This window comes from Solanum pennellii, chromosome 8, assembly GCF_001406875.1.
Source record: "Solanum pennellii chromosome 8, SPENNV200".
Lineage (NCBI taxonomy): Eukaryota > Viridiplantae > Streptophyta > Magnoliopsida > Solanales > Solanaceae > Solanum > Solanum pennellii.
Genome location: NC_028644.1, coordinates 12,100,626 through 12,116,277, shown reverse-complemented (window position 1 = coordinate 12,116,277; position 15,652 = coordinate 12,100,626). Strand labels below are relative to the sequence as shown.

The 15,652-nt window shown below is 30.6% G+C and overlaps 1 long non-coding RNA gene across 1 annotated transcript in view; it reads right to left on the bottom strand.

Moving 5' to 3' along the window:
• Positions 1-15,009, bottom strand: part of LOC107027009 — a 30,214-nt gene extending 15,205 nt beyond the window's left edge. The window contains exons 1-3 of the long non-coding RNA XR_001457703.2: positions 14,769-15,009; positions 5,270-5,364; positions 5,105-5,151 (exon numbers count right to left, since the gene is read on the bottom strand). This is a non-coding gene — a long non-coding RNA (uncharacterized LOC107027009). The remainder of the gene's footprint in view (positions 1-5,104; positions 5,152-5,269; positions 5,365-14,768) is intronic.
• Positions 15,010-15,652: the final 643 nt, after the last annotated feature.

The following is a 15,652-nucleotide window of genomic DNA, read 5'->3' as shown; positions in this document are numbered from 1 at the left end:
TATATATATAGTAATCAAGTAATACAATTTTGATCACCGGTTAAAAATTTGTAGTTTGAAAGAAAAAAAAATCAATTTTAATTTGAATGGTAAAGTGAGCACATAAAATGTAAAAAATATTGGTATACAATTAAATGAAAACATAACAAAGGAAAGTTGATCTAATAGAATGAAAAAGAAGTTTTTTTTAAATTGTTAATGATGAGAACTTTCAGTGATATGTTCCTTCTCTAAAAACTATTCTCACTTTTTCATCATACTACTTTTTTGTATTTTATATATTATTATACAATATTTCTAAATAAAAATTAGAATACATAGAAATACGAATAAAATACATATTGAAATGATTACGAAATACAAAATTTTCAAAGAAACAAATAAATACACATGAAAAAAAAGTATGAATACAAATATATTTTTTAAATAACTATAAATTCATTTGGCACACCTATTGGAATGAATACAAACTAATAAAAAAAAGATTAAGATTATGAAGAAAAAAAAAGAACAAACTTTGAGTTTTATTTTAAAATGTAACTGATGAGAAAATTAATGATATTTACCTTTTTTTGAAATATTTTTTTCCTTGATTTTCTCTCTTTTGTTATTAAATAATTCTATTATTTAAATAAAAACATATAATATAAACATAAATAAGATACATAACAAATTAAAATTTTGACATTTTTACTAAATATTGAAAGTGTTGCTAATGAGCCCTCTTAAATGTTAAAATATTGACATTTTGAAAAATTTCCCTATTATAATTTCTATACAATAGTCCAGTATAACTTGTTCGCAAACCAAACGATCCCTTAGGTTTTTTGCTAAATTTAAAGCAAAGAATTGACACTGTGGTTAAATTGAACATCGATGACAAATACAAAGAATTATCTACAGTCTGCATTTCTAGAAGGTGGAGTTTCTCGAAATGTAAAATTTCTGCCTCTATGTTCCCAACACCTTTTAAAGTGATTCTTCAACCTCTACAATTGAATATTAAACACACAAAGCTTTTTGTTCCTAAAACAAGTTGCAACTTTATTTCCTTCCTTGTTCCATCAAACTTCAATTTTTTTTTAGAATTTTACCCTCCTCCGCTGACCATATATTCATGCATTTATCCAATAAATCACTTCCCGTGTATTCACCGTTCCGAAAAAATACAACATGGTATACTTTCTTTGATTCAAAACGAAAGAGAAACTACTCAGTAAAAAATAAAAACATTCAACAAGAACGATATAGTTAGGTTATTCTCACTCCTCTTTACTCATATCCCCACCAAATAAAAGGAATAGGCATATAGGTTATCGATAATTCAATTGACTATGAGTAAACAAACTACATAATACTTGAATGTGTAACTGACAGTTAAAGAGTATGATTTATTAAGAATCCCTTTTTTATCTCTTGTGTCCAAGAAGACATAATGAGTTCACATCCATTACATGTGTCCCTTCAAGCTGTGATAAAGACAACTTGTTCAACATCCCATAAATTCACAGTAGATTCAAATGAAGCATTATACAATAGACAATAGCTAAAAGAAAGGTAAAACGCACAACTACCCTCAACCTATACTCGAAATCTCAGAGACACACTTATACTATTCTAAGGTCCTATTACCCCCCTGAACTTATTTAATAAGTAATTTTCTACCCCTTTTGTTCCTACGTGGCACTAGCTTGAAAAAAAATTCAACCAACGTTGGGTCCACAAGTTAGTGCCACATAGGCCTAAAAGGGGTAGAAAATTATTAATAAAATAAGTTCAGGGGGTAATAGGACCTTAGTATAGTATAAGTGTGTCTCTGAAATTTCGGACACAGGTTGAGGGGGTACTTGTGCATTATCCCTAAAAGAAATAAAAGGTTAGGTGTAATGCGTTAAATCAACACACACCAAAAATCCATTTGTTGGACAGCTAAAGTAAAATTGTATCTCTCTATTATTTTACTCGCTGGCGGATTATGGGTGAGATTTAAATCATTCCATATACATTACAAAAGTGAACAGCAGAATCATTGAAGACTAATAGTGATACATCTAAACACAAAAAAGGCAATTAGCATAAATCTTTGCGTCTAAAGTTACACTAAGTTCATGAATGAAGATTGTACTAACTCTTATGATTTATAATTGAAGGATGAGAGTATTACTTATGTTCATAAGTCCTCAAATAATTATAGTATCTCAACAAAAGGAAAAGTATTGAATCATTTGACGAGATGAATGACATATGGGAACCATTGAAAAAATTGGTAACAAAAGGTGACACCTTAAAGAATTCCAAAGATCCAATTCCAAAGTTCATCATTTTTAATCCACTAATCAATCATCATGATTATTAAATGATGCAACTCTGATGATGAAGAAGAAGATAATGTGTATGTGCTGTCGCCAAAAGTTAAGGAACATAAATTTAGCAAACAAAATTTTCTTCAAAAATTAGATGTTGTTCAAGCTATAGAAGCACCATCAAATAGTAATAATAAGAATACTAATAAAGTAGAAGGGGAAAAGGGACGACATGGAAGAAAGAAAAAAGAAACAAATAATCCTCTTCCTCATCCTACTCTTGTTGTACGTGGTGGTGCTAGTGATGGTGGTAGTGAATGAAAGAGTTCATCCACTGCTCTTGTACTACCGCTGTTTTTGCCTCATGTTGTCTCAGTACTAGCTTGAACTTCTGTTGCATTAATATTTGTTCCACCACCACCACATACTACAAGAGGAGGATGAGGAAAAGGATTATTTGTTTCTTTTTTCTTTCTTACACGTTATCCCTTTTTCCATTTTCCTTTATCATTATTATTATTTCTACTACTTGATGGTGCTTCTATATCTTGAACAACATCTAATTTTTGTAGAACATTTTGTTTGCTAACTTTGTGTTCCTTAACTTTTGGCGAAGTAACAATCTCATAATATTCTTCTTCATTATCATCGCCATCCTCATTTTCAAAATCATCAGATTGATTAGTGGAGAACTATTGATGAACTTTGCAACTGGAACTTTGAAATTGTCTAAGGTGTCAACTTTTGTTAAAAATTTGTTCAATGATTTTCATAAGTCATTCATTTCATCCAATCGTTCAATATTTTTCAATCTTTGTGATACTATCATTCATTGAGGACTCAGAAGCATAAGCAATATTATCAACCTTTAACAAGTGATAATAAGAGTTAGTACACTTTTTATTTATGAACTTTATTATATTTTAGATGCAAAGGATTATGTTAATTGTCTTTGTTGTGTTTACATGTATCGCTACTAGTCTTCAATACTTCCATTGTTTAGTTTGTAATGTATATGGAATGATTTCAATCTCAACCATAATCCCCCCTACGAGTAAAATAATCTAGAGAGATATATTTAACTTTAGCCATCCAGGAAATGTATTTTTGGTTTGTGCCGATTAAATGTATTACACCTAACCTTTTATTTCTTTTAGCTTATTGGTTTTGTTCTATTTTCTATCTGTGTAGTGCTTCATTTGACTTTACCATGAACCTATGGGATGTTGAACAAAGGCGTCTTCCTCAAATGTTGAATGGACACAGGTAAGGGATGTTATCTCATTATGTGTACTTGGAGACAAGTAATAAAAGTAAGGACTCTTAATAAAAATTATACTTTTTAACTATCAAATACAAGCTCAAGTATTATGTGGTTTGTTTAGTCGTATTCACTTTAACAATAGATAACTTGTATACATATTCCTTTTATTTGGGTGGGGATGTGAGGGAAGGGGAGTGATAATAAGTTAATTGTGTTGTTCTTGGCGAATGTTTTATTTTTTTAAGTAGGTTCTCTTCCATTTTTAATCTAGGGAAGTTGTTTACTCTGTTGCATTTAGTCCGAATGGTGAATACCTGAAAAGTGATTTATTTGATAAATGCATGAATATATGGTCGGTGAAGAAAGAAAAAATTGTAAAAACTTATAATGGCAACGACAATTTCAAGTGTGTTGGAACAAGGAAGGCAACAAGGTTGTAACTTGTTTTGCAAACAAAAGTTTTGTGTGATTGATATTCGATTGTGGAGGTTGGAGAATAACTTTAAAAGTTCTTAGGAACGTAGAGGCTAGAGTTCACTATTCTAGAAACTATACCTTGTAGAAATGCAGGTAGTAGATAAGCTTTTTTTATTTGTTCAATATTACCCACATTATCAATTCCTTGCTTGAAATGTAGCAAAAAAAAAATCTAAGGGATTGTTTGGTGTGCAAACAAATCATACTGGAATAGTGTATGGGAATTATAATCTAGGGATACTTGAATTTTTTTTTAATATTAGGTGCATATATATATTTTCATCATTTTTTCCTAAAGCATCTACATGCATGTAAATAATGCTTATACAGAAGCAAGAAAAGACCCTTCTGGACTCCAACAACAACAACAACAACATATCCAATGAGGTCTGAAAAGGATATGCATACACAAACCTAAAATAAATCATGTCAAATCATCTAATAGAAACACAAAATAAAAATCTATATAAAAATAGTTCAAAAGAATATGAAAATTGATTTACCGAACTCAAGTAGAAAGAAATCATAGGGTGAAGAAGCTGTTGTTGTGAATTGACGACAACTTAAAGAAACAGACAAAGGGTTAAAGGATAGCTAATTGAAAGATTAAATTTGTTTAATCTAAGGCATATTTAGAATTTAAACCAGATGTATAAATTTGATAGTTTATCACAATATATTTAATATTCTTAAGTTCACTTTATTGATTTTTTTAGGTCTCGAAGTTACAAGATCTTGTTTTTCAATAAAGTGTCGTAACATTCTTGATTTTCTAAGTTTTTCAACTTTGGATAGTAGAGTTAGATAGACCATCTCCAATAGACCAAATTCTAGTAGTAGAATATTCAGACCTAAATTTATATCACACGTGATTATCTATAAGAGATATAATTACTTAGACAAGTCTATAACTACTCACGTCCTTCATAAAATCCTGGTTCTAATGATTGTAAAATTTCAAAGTAGAAAAATCACAAATAATTAGAAACAAAAGTAGCAATATAAACATGATTATGCATAGACGAGAGCAATAAAATGAAGAAATGGAATTAATGCTTACCCATATGCAAGAAAAGACCCTTTTGGACTCCAAGCACAACCAAAAACCTAGAACAAGAAAAAAATGTAATGTTAATATAGAAGACAAAAACGGTATGATATATATTGATTCTCCCATACAGAAATCTTGTTGGATTAGGAGAAATTTATAAAGATATGATTAAACCTTAGATGTATGTCCTTCCAAAGTTGTTACATCATAACAAGGAATTTCCACTAATCAGAGAGGTTGTGATATGCTGATATACATATTCTCCAAATCTGTCTTGCAACAAAAGAAAAACTTTAGTGTCACAAAAACAACAAAACTTGGAAGATCACTAAAAATTACTAAATTAAGCACGAAAATAGTAGCTTCTGACGTTTGTCATCTAGAAAAAAGAAATGCAATATGTAGTTAAATTGAAAATGAAACAAAAAACAATAGAAATATTGAGATCGATTCTTGGAGGCTAAAAGCTAGCACAAAAAAGGCACTCCTGTTTACATTGTCGTGTTTGACCAAAACCAACACAAAACACAAATTATTTTTCTACAAAAGTACTTTTTAAAAGTTGTTTTGACAAAAGTGTCTCTAGATCTGAAAGATTTTGATTAAGTTGATCTAATTATACTCCTTTTGTCATGAAGTAAAAGATCTGACTGTATTTGCTTCTTTGAATAGACCAAGGAGTTCAATGATGTTAACAGTGAGTGCAGGATATTGCTGCTGAGCACTAGGGCTGGTGGCCTTGGCATTAATCTTACTGCTGCAGACACCTGCATTTTATTTGACAATGACTAGGTACCTTCTTTGAGTTTTTTTTGTTCTCTATCTACAATGTTAGTACGATCATCTGGAGTTCCTTAGAGTTGTACCTCACACATTTATTGGCAAGTTTTCTACTTCAGCTAAACTTACCAAAAGATTGTTGTACTTATATTTATCATGTCCATCTTGAACTGACAAATTACTGAAAAAGATTTTTAGCTTGTTTCTTATCACCAATATCAAAAAATTTGATCAGAAAAGTAAGTAGCACTTATGCAGCCTGTTCAAGTCTTCCTATCAGTCACACTTATGCAGATGTTGTGGCTGTGAATTTTTTTTTATGTAACAAACTTGTGCAGATTATGTATATGTGTCTGTTACTTTGGACCTAGAAGATCCCACCCCATAACTCCCGCTCCCCAGGGATCAAAAGTGTGTTTCCTGTTTCTCTTCTTTGGTGATTCAAACTCTCAACCATTTCGTTGCAAATGGAGTTCTCTTCCTACTAAAGCAACCTCTCTTATCATTTATGCAGAGTGTTCACATCCTCCAACATAAACCGCAATCCTAGGAAACTGCTTCTTCTGGAAGTGGTCTGCTCTTTCTATGTATAAGTTCATTTTCATAACTCATCTAATGGCAATGAAAGTCTATCTAGTTTATGTCTTTGTAAGGAAATGTCAGCTTCTATTGTTAACATTATCCTGCTAGTGTTACCTCAAGACTTGAAAGTTATAACAATGTCCTCTTTACCAATCATTTGAATTACTGCACAAAAACTCTGGTCGTACAGTTTCTTTCTATCTTGTGGTTCAGTTCCCTTCATATATTGTGACCCTTCTTTTGTTATATGTTGTTTTTTATACCAAGTTTATTGTGAGAAAGTATATTTTAGAGTATGATGTCTTTTATTTGTTCTTGGTATTTGTTATGCTGATGAGGGGTAAAAGATCTTAGAACCCTCTCTTGATATGCTAAATTTGCTTCACTGAGCTTTATTTTTTTTGGCTATGGGAGGATGTATCTACCAAAACATGGTATTCATGTCAATCTCTTATGCATATCTATAAGATTGTAAAATGTTCTATTGTATTAGTAATACAAAATAGTTGAGTTCTGAATAACTTCACTCACTAACCCTTATTTGTTGGTGAGCTTGGTGTTCATATGTCAACATATTGCATAAGCTATTTTTGCCAAATTTAAATTGATGTTCACTTTCTTCACCAATTAATAATATTATCTGAGCTTTTCATGTTTGATAGTTTGTATGTTGGCTTTTTGTCTTTTCACGTTTGTTAGTTTGTAAGTTAGTTTCTCAATTGACTTATAAGCCGTCCGTAACCATTCATGGTGCAGTAATCAGACAGAGATAAAACACCTTGCACGTGAGCATGTACAGAAGGTCCTAATCGAGTAACAAATGTTAAGCTTAGAGTTGGAGAGCAAGAAGAACAACTTGATCTTGGGGCAGAGAACTGAACAAACGTGAAGCCTTCACTGAGCGAGAAGAGAAAAAGCTTGATGAAGAGAAGAAACAGGTATCAAATTCCAGCATGACTTAAAACTATATATAAGTATTTCTCTTAACATGATAAAGTCGCAGTCACTTACATTATTTTGGCGCTCCATTGTGCCTAATTTTCTGAGACGTGCTACTTCTGCTGAATAATATACAGTGCTTGATGTAATGTATATACTCTCATTGTTAGAAATATTTCGTTATTGTTGTGCCATTATTACTCTAGGTTACATTAGCATCAAAATTCTGAAATATTGTTGGTCCCTTAAGATTCTGGACAGAAGAGGCGTTTAACTCCACTTTGTCTAGTTGTTCTTCATTCAACTCATCCCCTATTTTGATTTTCAATGTATCAAGTGGTGAAGATGGTTTTCCCTAGTATTTAGTATGATCTATCTCTTTATGTATATGTTCAGTCTCTTCAGACTCCTTCAAAAAGTGTATCTGCCATACAAACTATCGAGTGCATGTTTATCAATTAGTGATAAATAAGTTGATAATAATCCCTATTGCATACTCCTTTGTACTAGCTTACCCATTGTATGTTTTTTCGTATTAGTAGTATTAAACAAAATAGGAGCCTTAAAGTATTACTTACGGGAACAAAAAAAATTGTGAAGATTATCTTTAAGTCTCTGGTTATTTAGTCGATTTCTTTTTACTCATACAAAATATACATATCAAGATAGTCTTTTATGAGGAGTATAAGGTACATAGAAAGGCTAAATGTTGCCATATTTACAGTGAATACTTTCCTATGCCCTTCCACAGCTTTATTATTATTAATTGGCTTGGCTTACTGCGAAATTAAGCATATTAAATGCATGATTTATGTCACTAACATATAATTTTATTTTGAATTTGCAGGAATATGCCGGTAATTTAGTTTGAATTGTGGCCAAGAGTAAACTCGATCGATTGTAGTGAATGTTGAAGTGTTTTTTTTACTATTGTCATATATGTTTGAATGCATTTGGTTTTGTTGAATTTATTGATACTAGTTGTACAAGACATGTTTCTCGAAATTTATTTGAAATATATCGCTTCGATTTCATTATTAGTTAATTTTGTGCTTCATAGCACTTGTATATTTAATTTAAGAGATTATTGAATATATGCAAATAAACATTATTATGAGTAAAAAAAATTGTGGCTACAAAATTATACATAATGTTGCAACACTTCAAAAGTGTTGTTGTAGGACGTCCAAGAAAAGTTACACTTTATAAGTGTTGTTATAGATGAGATATAAAAGGCAACACTTTTTAAATGTGACCAATAAAGAAGCAAAGGCAACGCTTTAAGTGTAGTAGAATAAAAAAAAGGTGTTTCTAATGAATCACTACAAAGTAAACCCTTATACCTCTTTGCAACGCTTTATAAGTGTAGTTGTGGTGGCAACATTTAAAAAGTGTTGCCTAATGTCAAAGTTACGCTTCTTTAGGCCACCCCCTAAAAAGTGTTGCCTAAAGTCCAAAAGTGTAGCATTTTATCAAATGCCACGCTTTTAGCTTGTTTAGGCTACACTTTACTGGTCTGGTTGTAGGCCTAAAATGGTGTAGTGTTAATTTTCCTACCTTTGAGGTATAGAGACTATTTTTGAAAAAACCTCGATTCAAGAAAAAAATTATATACTAAAATGGTTGTAGAAAAATATTAACTTTAGCAAATAACTGTTTTAACAACAACAACAAAATATCTAATGAGTTCAGAAGAGGGTGGTGTATGTGCAAGCCTAAAGTAAACATATGAAAGCATCTAATAAAAACAAAACATCAAAATCTCCATAAAAAATAGTTCAAAAGCAGAAGAAAAATTAATTTTTGAATTCAAGTAGGAGAAAATCATAGCCATTGACAACAATTTAAAGAAACAGACAAAGTATATATATATATATATGTATGTATATATATATATATATGTATGTATATATATATATATGTATATATATATATATATATGTATGTATATATATATATATGTATATATATATATATATATATATATATAAGTGGGACTTTTGGTAAACATCGTATTTATATATAACACAAGAATTAGAAATGTTTTAATTTCAAAAGACATTTTGAATAAAGTATTGAATGACAATGATATACTCAAGCCATTTCAAAGAGTTGAAAGCTTAATTTATTTAATCTGAAATAGATTCCAAATTTAAACTAGATGTTTAAATTTGATAGTATATCACAATATATTTAATATACATAAGTTAACTTTATTGGATTTTTAGGGTCTCAAAGGTAGAAGATCTAAATCATATTGTATAATTATATATTTTTAAACCTAAACCGTAATTTTATCAGTACGTATAATTTTTTCATGTTCGTTTTGATTTGTTAGTGTTTTAGGTCTTTATGTTGTTACAATACCGAAATCCTTATTTCTTAGAAGTTGACATTTTTATCAACCTTAACCCTAATTTTACAACTACATATAGTTTTAAAGAATTCATCATGTTGGAATACATATATAAGGTCTGACCTAAACAATTGTTTTATTTTTAAGAGTATTTTGTTTGTATTCATTTATTTCTTTTGTCAATTATTTATCGTTAGTATTATTTATATGCTTTTTGGTTAGTTTGAAATTGGAATTTTTTTGCTTATTGAGTTATAAATCTTAATTTCTATATGACTTATTTAAAACAGTTTATTCTCTAGGGGATTTTTCTGTCCTTTTAAAATTACTTTAATGGTAAAAAGTTGGGAATATTCAGACGTTTTTTTGGGAGACCTCAGCTAGGAGATCTCTAACTTGTCGAGGTCAAGGGTGAGTTAGTTCGTTTAGGCTATTATGGATTAATCTAGGATATAAATCCATTTCATTTGGACTTAGACCTTATAGATTCTTTACATGTTTAGTTATTGCATCCCCTTATAATACACCATTTAGTTCGAACTTTCGGTACAATGACTTTCATGTTCTAAGGGTTGAATTTCCGCTTGATTATGTTTGTTTTTGATAAATTACTGAGTTTATGGGACTAGTCTATTAATTGATTATTTAAATATTTTTCTATAGATTTAAATGCTTGTCTTTTGGTTAGTATCATTTCGTTTGGTTGTAGTAAGTATTCGCCCACCGGAGGGTTAGTATTGGTGTCAATCACTGTGAATTGGGTTGTGAAAAAGTTGGTATTAGAGCCCTAGGTATGTTAATCTCGCTATAACAAAACAATTCTAGTAGAGCTGTACAAAACAGAACAGAGACGTTTATACTTTTCTGAGAGAGACTACAAGATTATAGGAAAATCTCTCCATCTTTTTCTCCCTATGTTCCATAAATTTTTTTCCGATTGGAATATGGTGATCCAAATTGATATCTATTCTCTTCAACTCTTCGATGAACAAATGTTCAACATGAGAAAAAACAGTGCGAAGCAAATAGTTTCTATTAATGAGCCAACAGGGGAGCCCGTATCGAGAAGATATGGCTGAGGCAGGGGTAGAGGAAGAAGAAGGGGCAGAGGCTGAAGAAGGGTAGCACCTGCTAGGAATGAAGCGCAAGCAGAAAACTGATATTTAGAAAACTTTTGTGACAAAAAATAATTTGACAGCCTTCAATCCTTAAAGCATGGATCACTAAATGTATACAAAGAAAACTAAGTGTTTCATCACTAAATAGATTGTATCAACTACAGAAATATTTTTTTCCGCAAATAAAGTATTTATGACGGACTTGTTTGTCAAAGAAATTATAAAATTTTGTAGGTAATTGTGTGTTTTCGTCACCAAAGAAGCCATCAATGCCGACAAAATTGATTTTTTATTTAATATTTAGTTTAATTCTTGACAACATCATTTGTCTCTAATATTATATGTATTTCGTAAAAAGAAAATATTATTTCATCACTGAAAGTTGTCTCTTACATACAAATTATTGTCCCTAAATGTATAACATAGTGAGAACTATGTTTGTTTTTACAATTTTGGAGCTGAAAAGAATCATATCGTCACTAAAAATATTTCTATAAACAAATTAAAATTATCACTACCAAATATCATAATTAACAACAATCAAAGTTGTCACTAAAGACATATTCTTATGACAAAAATATAATTGCCTTAATGAGGTCTTCACTAAAAATTAAACTTTAAAGGATGAAATATTATCACCAATCACAAGCATCTGTTGATATTTAAATGGAAAAATTATATATAATAGCAAACTAATAACCTAAAATAAATGGAGTAGCTAGGGTTTGATTTAATTGTGCTCCATAGCAAAAGTTTGCAAAAAATTGGCAGGCGCCTCTCTCCCAAATATCTCGTTCGCCACTCTCTCCAATCTCTCGCTCGCTTCCTCACTTTTTATACAAACACAAGTGTATATTGTTTCTAATTGTATAAAACAGAGAAAATTGTATAAATATACATATATTTTTGTTCCCCTCGCTCGCCACTCTCCCAAATCTCGCTCGCCACCCTCGCCTTTCTCACTTATACAAACAGAAGCGAAATGTATAAATTGCGTTTCTGTTTGTATAAAGCGTGAGAAAATTGTATATACACATGCAAGTACATATATTTTCGTCCTATACACTTATAATTATACAATAAAAATACTCCCCTTCCCAGTTTCTTTTCCCTTTCTTCTCTTTCTCGTTTTATACAATTTTCAAATTGTATCTAATTCTCTCTTTCTCGTTTTATATAATTCGATTCAATTTCATATTCCTTGTCAAGTCTCTTTTTTCTTTCTCTCTTTCTCATTTTATACAAATTCAAATTGTATATAATCGTTCTATATACTTATAATAATACAATTCTTTTTATACACTTCGTTTTTATACAGTTTTCTGCCCAAGTATCTTTCTCTTTCTTGTTTTATACACTTTGTTTTATACAATTTGCTTCAACTGTATATGTATAGTGAATTATACAGTTTCTATGTTTGCTATGGAACACAATTATTCAAACTTTGCTATAGCATATAAATATGAATTTTTTATTTGCTATATGTGAACGTTGCCCTATTTAAATTAGTAGCAACACTATTTACAATTTGCATTTAAATAGGTTTCACTAATTTAATCTTTTATTAAATGATACATATATATGTTCAACTTTCTAGAATATAGTTTTTTTTATAATGAACATTTGTACAAATAAAAAATAATAAATGTGTAGTGTGTTTTAATAATTTCCGCAAGTATGGATAAAAAATTCTGCATTTGGTTCACACAGTTAGATTTGAAGGAATTTGACAAATCAAGAAAAAAATTTGTAACCACAATGTGTTGGTATTACTACACACGTATCAAAACATCAAGTGAACCCGATGATAATTTCAAAGAAAAGGTGAAAACCACTAGAAAGCAAATCGAAGCTGAATAAAACAAGTAGCATTCTTCAAAGAAATAAATGTAAAGCATGCCCAAACTTATGAAAAATATTTCTACTTCAGAGTTCTTAAGCCTCAACAATGCCAAATTTGATCCATCCTATAAGTTGACATACACAGACAATATTCAAGAACTAATTAAAATAAAAAAATAGAAATACTGCAATGATCCACATAATATCCACAAAACATTGAGCTTAAATTAAAATCAAACATGACATGCATTTACAGAATCAATTCTTCTGGGAGGGAATATCCAACATAGAAAGTTTCATGTTGTTAAATAGCAGAAACTTATGAAGGACAAAAAATGGAAGGATTGATTGTAAAATTAGCTTTGTCAATACATGCTAGGAAACATGCCTAGTTCCCAAAAATCTCTAGAAAAAACAAACAAGAGTTACAATTGTTGTCAATAATAGAATCATTAATATAGGTGAAGAAGAAACATAAAAGATTCAACAAGTCAATCTTTTCTACGAAACGCTTATGACTCAATCTCACAAAAAATTCTTCAAAATTAAATATCCACATGGTTCATTATTATTATGATAGCAATATTCTACATATGGTATCTTTTCATAAGTGCACATGTAGTCTATATCTATGTATAAGATATATGCAAGTAACTAACTAAAGAATCAAGTTAAGAAGATATAGGAGGTGACTAATTACAACATCCGATGTGTTTTGCACCTGGAAGAAACAAAATAGTTGTTGAGAACCAATTCTAGCAAACCAACCATAAGTTCTACAATTAGACTCACTGATCTTGTAGGCATTAATACTAACTAAATTTTCTTAAAAAAAAAAAACTTGGAAAAAACATTTTACAAGGTTATCTACTTCATTCTATCTCCCTCTCTAATTAAGGACATTCAAATCACAAAAATATAACATGCTTTTGAGGAGTACCAAAGATATGTCTGAGTGACTAAGGTATCAAGACTCATTTAGTATGAATGATGGAATATAAAATTCATGGGATATATTGTTGGATTTTTTTTATTGTGCATTTGGTTTGTGGGATAAGAGATTGCAATGCTATGAGATGTACTAAAATGATGGGATTAATTGTTCCATATAGAAAATGGAATAGCTAATCCATGACATATCCTCGTTTATCCCATCTCATACCAAATGTGTCCTACGAATAACTAAATGGTGCCCCAGGTTCTGATCCACACTACAACACTCTATATAATATCATGTACTACAACCATGTTGGACAGGTTTACTTGGCACTAAATTTCTTATGGGCTCTAACAAGACGTTCAATAGAATTAGATAAGGTGTGACACAACTTACCTGCACACCACCACCCTCTTCAACAAACTAAGATAACCCTTCCCACTATAATCTAAAAGGTCCTATTAACACTTTCTCAAGTTTAATATACAATAATTCTCTCCTCCTCATAATGGGCATATATGATTTACTCAAAAAAAAAAACAATATCTAGTCCAAGCTCGACAGTGACATGCCTTAGACATTGACTAACTAAGCAAATAAAGCAACAAAAATTAAATACCACAAGTGGGTCCTTGAACTTGACTTCTTCATTATTAACCTTCTCTAAGTTGGACATTGTGTTGCTGCTTTTAACCAAGCTCCTTCATATTCTAATTGCCTCAAAGTAAAATTCAAAATTAACTTATAAATTTGCACAAGTTAGTGGAGAAAATATACAAATTCATTCCACTAAGACGTAGAAGAGGGCACAACTTCAGGGGGGAAAAAATCACATCATGGAGTACATTATACTACCACATGAAATAGGCCTAAATATCAAGACAATGTGATAATTTAATAGATAAAAAAAGAAGAGGTGCTACAACATTTATTAGAAGAAATTGGTAAAAAAGAAATGAATGAAAATCGGAGTTATGGTGATGAGATCAAAGAAAAGAAGTCCTCAACCGATGAAACTTCATATTAATAGAAATCCATCTGGAAAATTGACAAATCGGAGAAATCCAGATGAGATATACAGCTCGAAGAAGTAAGCAAAATGAAAGGGGGAGGACTTACAACCATGGCTAGAGCTCGGAGAAAGACTGGGTATGCCGACAACGAGGGAGGCTATGGCCAGTGATGGTGGGGGCTTTGGCCAGCAACGATGGAGGCTCATGTCGATACGACGACATACTCCTCTGGCCAGCGATGATTGAGGATCTGGCCGGTGACGACCGAAAGAGAAGCTCACTTTTATGTTTATCTACTAAAAAAGAAGAATTTTGATCTCCTTCTGAATAGATCTGTTCCTTTTAGCTTTTATTTTATTCTTTATTTATTTACCTTTTTTTAGTTTATGGGCTAATCAATTTTGGGTTGCCCAAAATTTATCTTTTTTGTCTATAATCAACAAAATCGGCCATAGGCCCATATTTTATATATATAGTATTATGGTTACATGTACAATAATGAAAGGTATTCATTTTTCTATAACTTATTAATTATTAAATGTTCTAGATAGATCTGCTTCTTTTACATTTAAGCTTCTATTTTATTCTTTATTTATTTAGGACAAATCACAAAAATCACATATTTTTAAGGTAAAATTACAATCTATTCCTTAAAAGTTGATAATTATTAAAATTCCTCAAAACGTATACAATAAAAAAAGTGATGATACATTAATTTAATGCGCGATATACACTAATATGTTGCGCGGGATACACTAAACTGATGCGTGAGGTATATTTTAGACATGATACACTAATTTGATGCGCGAGATACATTAATCTGATGAACGAGATACATTAATCTTATACGCGAAGTACATTTTATACATGATACACTGATCTGATGTGCGAGATACATTATTGTGATGTGTGAGATACATTAATGTTATGTGCGAGATACATTAATGTGATGCGAGAAACTGAAGGATTTTGGAAATTTCTCAAACTTAT